Below are 6,000 nucleotides of genomic sequence, written 5' to 3' on the forward strand. Positions count from 1 at the left end.
AGTGAAACCCTTGCAGGTATGCAAGCTCAGCGGTAGAAAACCTAGAGAAAATGAAAGGAAGAAGATGTCCTTGTGGAGGAAGGGAAAATCCTTGAACCCTCGAAGGAGGTCACTCCAAGAGAAATTGTGTCCTCATTGACCTTAATACTCCTCCTAGAAACTGATGGTCTTGTCATTTGTCAGCTGTCACAACTAGCGTCCCATTCTAAAGGAGTAGGAGCTTTATAGGGAGGACCTAGGAAAATAGTGATGAAAAATATGGCTTTGACAATTAGAGGACTTGATGACATGAGTAATCAAGATACTAAAAGCATTGCTAAAAAAGGGGGAGACATTCTAAAAAGGAGATTGGGGAAAATGAAGTTGAGCACAATAAAAAATTGGGAAATAAGCCGCAAATCTTTGACTTGTTAAAGTTCTTAAGGAACAAAGGCATAACAAGGATAAAGAAAGGGGGTACCGAATATCATTGTGCCTTCGAAGAAATAATGAAATTTCTCTCATGGAACATAAAGCCCTCTCGATGAAGGATTTAATCAAGGTGGAGAAGCCTTAGATTATTTTTCTTCAGAGGTTTGGGCTTTTTTTGGGGATAAATTTTTCAATTTTCTTTAATTGAATGTGTAAAAAACATAAATTTGATTCCTTTTATTTTGGAAAGGTATGATACCAAAGAAAGGATCAAGTGAATTTTAATGCCCCTATATACCTCGTAAAGTTAAAATTTTGGGATAAGCTTAATATGTTAGTGAATGTTAATGCCCCTATATACCTGGTAAATTTAAAATTTTGGGATAAGCTTAATATGTTAAAGAATGATCAATGGAATCAAAGCTCCGTCATTGGAGGTGACTTCAATACTAATTTAGTTGCATTAGACAAAAGGGGTGGAAACATAGTGTGAGACATGTTGAAAATAGCAACAAGAAATGCTAAAAATAGAAATGCTAAAAATAGCATTGCTAAAGGTAGCATTTCGGGATATTCCAATTTTAATTTGTCCTTGAATTAAAATTTGAATTTAGTCTCATCAGCTGTTTGAAAAATAATTAATTAATTCATCTTGAGTTAATTAGTTGGAGAAATTCAAACATAAAGTCTTTGTGAAGTCATGCAACAATCATCCCTTTGATTGAGGAAGTTATTCCTTAATTAAGGAGATAAGAATGAGTTGTATTTGAGTTGTAATTAGTTAGATCAGTTAATTGTGTTAAGTCCAGTTAAATTAGTTCCAAATTGTTGGAGGAACTAATTGTGAGTTCAGTTAGTTAATGCATGCATGCATGAAACTAGTGTACTCCAGATAACTGAATATTATCTCATAAATAACTCATGCATGTCAGTTCAGACAAAGACCCAGTTGAGATTAAAGGTAGGGACAATGTACTATCAGTTGCAATAATTTTCCTATAAGAAAATCTCTTGCATGCAGAAGGAATTAATTCCTTGAGATTTGCGCAGTTTTACAGTGTGTTGGAGCAGTGTGTGAGATCAGTGTCACACAAGGTTACAGCTGGAGCACCCAGGGAAAATTGTGCAAGGAAATAGGAGGCTTGGAGGACAGAGGAGAAGGCATATGAGTTGTCTATTCTGTCTATGAGCAATAGTGAGGGATTATATTGAGCGCTGGATAGCTATGAGAGCTAAAACTTCGTGTAATCATGAGATATTTCCACTTGTATGATAATACATATTGCGGGGTTTTTAGCTGAGGCTTTCCCTAGAGTATTCTTTTGTGTTTCATGTGTATTGATTCTTCTTCTCTGTTATATGTGTTCTATTTGATCTTGCTCAAATCGATTAAGCTTCCGCAAGTTTGATTGTAGAAGTAGATTAAGTATTTTGCTTTAGTATATTGCATTATCAGGTAATCTACAGTGAGAAGTTCTTCATGGTATCAGAGCAAAGGTGATTGAAGTAGTAAACAATATACTGAAGAAGGAAAAATTCGAAGTTTGAAGTTCTTGGTTGGAGAAGTAAAATCAAATTCTTATCATACCTCTAAGTTCACCAATGGCTTTCAATGGCTTGAGACTCGAGTATCCATTGGATGGCAGCTCGAATTATATAGCATAGAAGGATCGAATGGAAGCGGTATTAGAAGACAATGGTTTGAAGGATTTCATTGATCAAGAAATCCCAAGCCAGCTGTAGCTAATGCCCAAGAATTAGCTGAATTGAAGAAGTGTGTGGCCAAGGCGAGGAAGATTCTCCTGGAGGGAGTTCGAGACCATATTGTCTCGAGTCTCCATGGGAAGGAGACTTCATTTTCAATGTGGAAGACATTGAAGGATCTTTATTAGAACAAAAACGACCAGAGGAAACTGGCGCTCAAGGACAAGCTTCGGAAAATCAAGTGTGAAAAGGGCGACACTATTTCTACATATCTGAACAAGCTCACCACCTGCAGAGATGTGCTTGGTAGTGTAGGAATAACTACAACTGACGATGATATGGTGAGCTTTGCTCTCCTCGGTCTTCCTATGAGCTAGCATAGCTACCAGGACTCTGTGAATGGAAGAGAGAAACTGCCAGATTGGGAACGGCTGTGGTCAGATCTGATGCAGGAGGAGATTAGGAGAATCACCAGAGATGGTTCTTCATCTAAGCATGATGATGAAGAAAATCTAGCCTTAGCTAGTAAGGAAAGGAAAGGGAAAGGGAAGGCTTCCCATTCCAAATCGAGTTCTTCTCATGGTGGGAAGAAGATTGACAAATCTAAAGTGAGATGCTCTAATTGTCATGAGGTGGGCCATTATGCAACTAATTGTCCATTGAAGAAATCCAAGAAGGGATCCTCGAAAGGATCAGAAGGTGAGACACTATCCTCTCGGTTCGAATTGGATTTTACCTGGACAGTGGAGCCTCATTCCACATGATCGACGATAAGAGTTTATTCAGTACCTTGGAGGAGAAAGACCTCAAGATGCGCATAGAGATGGGCGATGATAGAAAGTATCGTGTTTCAGGTGAAGGCACGATTGTTTTTCAGAGGGAGCATGGAGCTCCTCTCACCCTGACTGATGTAAAGTATGTGCCTGGATTGAAGAAGAACTTGGTATTTGTCACGATGTTGGAAGACAAAGGCTATGATGTAGTCTTCAATAAAGGAAAGGTGTTCTTGAGACACATAGCCACAGGTCAGACCAAGAGGATTGGGATTCGAGTGAAGAATCTCTACAAGCTGGAGGTAGATGACTCTGCATTGAGTTCGAAAGCAGAATTGGTGTAAAGCCAAGACATTGGCGAGTTATGGCATAGGTGGTTGGGCCACTTGCATCATGGGGTCTTGAAGATAATGCAACAGATTTCTACCGAACTTCCCAAAGGTAAACTTGAGCAAGTGGACACATGCAAAGGTTGTACCTTGGGAAAGTACGCCAAGTCTTCCTTTCATGATCGAGACAGTCGAGTTGAGGCGATCTTAGAGCAAGTTCATATAGATGTGTGTGGAGCGTTCTCGACAGAATCCACCGCAAAACAAAGGTATTATGTGATTTTCATTGATGATTTTTCTCGTAAATGTTGGATCTATTTCATGCAGAAGAAGGATCAAACCTTCTCAAAGTTTTGTGAGTTCAAAGCTTTGGTTGAGAAAGAATCTGGGAAGAAGATCAAGGCCTTGAGGAGCGACAATGGTGGAGAGTATGTCTCTCAAGAGTTTAAGGACTTCTGTGCAGCGGAAGGAATTAAACGGGAATTGACGGCACCTCATAACCCACAACAGAATGGGGTGGTCGAGAGGAAGAACAGAACGATTGTGGGGGTAGCTTGGGCGATGCTGCATGACCAAGGCCTACCACTTCATTTGTGGGCTGAGGCATGCAACACAGCGGTCTATTTGCAGAATAGAAGCCTGCATCGCATACTTGGGATGAAGACACCAGAAGAAGCTTTTTCCGAGAAGAGACCAGATGTGAGTCACTTCAGGATCTTTGGCTCACCAGTATTTTTCCATGTGACCAAGGATGCTCGGAAGAAACTTGAGCCGACAACTGAGCTAGGGATACTTGTGGGGTACACTGGTACACCTCACAACTATCGGGTGTACTTGCCTACTAGTCGGAGGAAAGTGGTATGCAGAGATCTAAAGTTTGATGAGCAGAAGGCCATGCGAGTTTCCCTTGAGAGGGAGCTCGAACTACAGGCTGTGGAGGAACTTTGGGTTCCTAAGGAGGAGCAACTTCAGACTGATGTGGAGCAGCGACATGCAGAGGTTCCAGGAGTGGAGGCATCCACTCAAGCAGAGTCTTCCAGAGATGGGCAGAAGCGCTCAAGGGAAGCTGATAGATTGTTGTTGGATGCGAGAGAGAATGTGGGAGAACCATCTTCTCAGTGCAGACAGAGGAGGTCACCTGATGGGTACACTGGATACATGGTCCTTGTTGGGGAATGTATTAAGACTGAGCCATCTTCCTTTGAGGAAGCAGTGCAACAGCCGATTTGGGTTGATGCTATGGTGGAGGAGTATGACTCCATAGTATGGAACAGTGTTTGGGATGTGGTTCCAAGACCGGAGAACAAGTCAGTTGTGAGTTCCCGTTGGCTTTACAAGGTAAAGCAAGCTGCTGTAATGTGGAGAAACATAAGGCAAGGTTTGTTGCTCGTGGTTTCTCACAGGTCGAGGGGATTGACTATGATGAGACTTTTGCTCCTGTCGCAAGGTAGTCATCTATCAGATCGATGTTGGCACTATTAGCACAAATGGGTTGGAAGATCCATCAGATGTATGTGAATACTGCATTCCTCAATGGCAAGATTGAGGAGGAGGTGTACATAGAGCAGTCGGAAGGTTTTTAGACCTTCGATCATGAGTCGCATGTGTGCTGACTCAAGAGAGCTTTGTACGGGCTAAAGAAAGCACCTCGTGCTTGGTACACCAGGATCGACAACTACTTCACTGGGTTGGGCTTCACAAAGAGTGAAGAAGATGCGAACTTATACCACATCATGGTGGAAGGTAAGCAGTTGATCATTGTTCTTTATGTTGATGATCTCATATTGATAGGTGATGATCAATTGATCATGTCTTGCAAGGAGGACCTTGCAAGAGAATTTGAGATGAAAGACATGGATCTCATGCACTACTTCTTTGGCTTGGAAGTGTGGTAGAAGGATGGGGAGTTGTTTGTATCTCAGGGCAAGTATGCCAATGAGATACTCAGGAGATTCCACATGGAGAAGTGCAAGCCCATGTAGACCCCTCTAGCAGGTAATTGGAGGAAGGAGGATGCTACTTCAGGAGAAGTAGTAGAAGCTGCTATGTATAGGCAGCTTGTGGGTTCACTGATGTACTTAGCGAACACACAACCAGATTTGTGCTATGCCGTGAACCAGCTGAGTCAAGCTATGGTTCAACGTACCAAGCTGTTTTGGAAGGCAGCTAAGCATGTTTTGAGATACCTCAGAGGCACATCTCAGTATGGATTATGGTACAGACGGACAAAGGGAGTGAAGCTATTGGGCTTCACTGATGCAGATTGGGCAGGGAATCCATCAGATCGGAAGAGAACATCAGGGATAATTTTCAACCTTGGGTCAGCAACAGTTTCTTGGTACAGTAGGAAACAGAGATCAGTTGCACTCAGCTCAGCAGAGGCTGAATACATGGCTGCAAGTCAAGCAACATGTGAGGCCATCTGGATGCGGAAAATTCTGGTTGGTTTGTTTGATCAGAGGATGGATCCAACTGTGATCTATTGTGATAATCAGAGTTGTATCAAACTCTCTGAGAATCCAGTATTTCATGACAGGTCCAAGCATATCGACATTCGGTATCATCATCTCGGGGACTGTGTGGTGAGGAGGATCATGTTATTGCAGTATATTTCAACCGAGGAGCAAGATGCAAACATTTTGACTAAGACATTGTCAAAGTGTAAATTCGAGTTCCATAGAGACAGGATTGGGGTGGCAGATAATCCCTTTCTTGTTGAGAGGGAGTGTTGAAAATAACAACAAGAAATGCTAAAATAACATTGTTAAAGATAGCATTTCATG

This window comes from Pinus tabuliformis, chromosome 3_1, assembly GCF_031772625.1.
Source record: "Pinus tabuliformis cultivar Carrire ecotype Pingquan chromosome 3_1, CPIR1, whole genome shotgun sequence".
NCBI lineage: Eukaryota > Viridiplantae > Streptophyta > Pinopsida > Pinales > Pinaceae > Pinus > Pinus tabuliformis.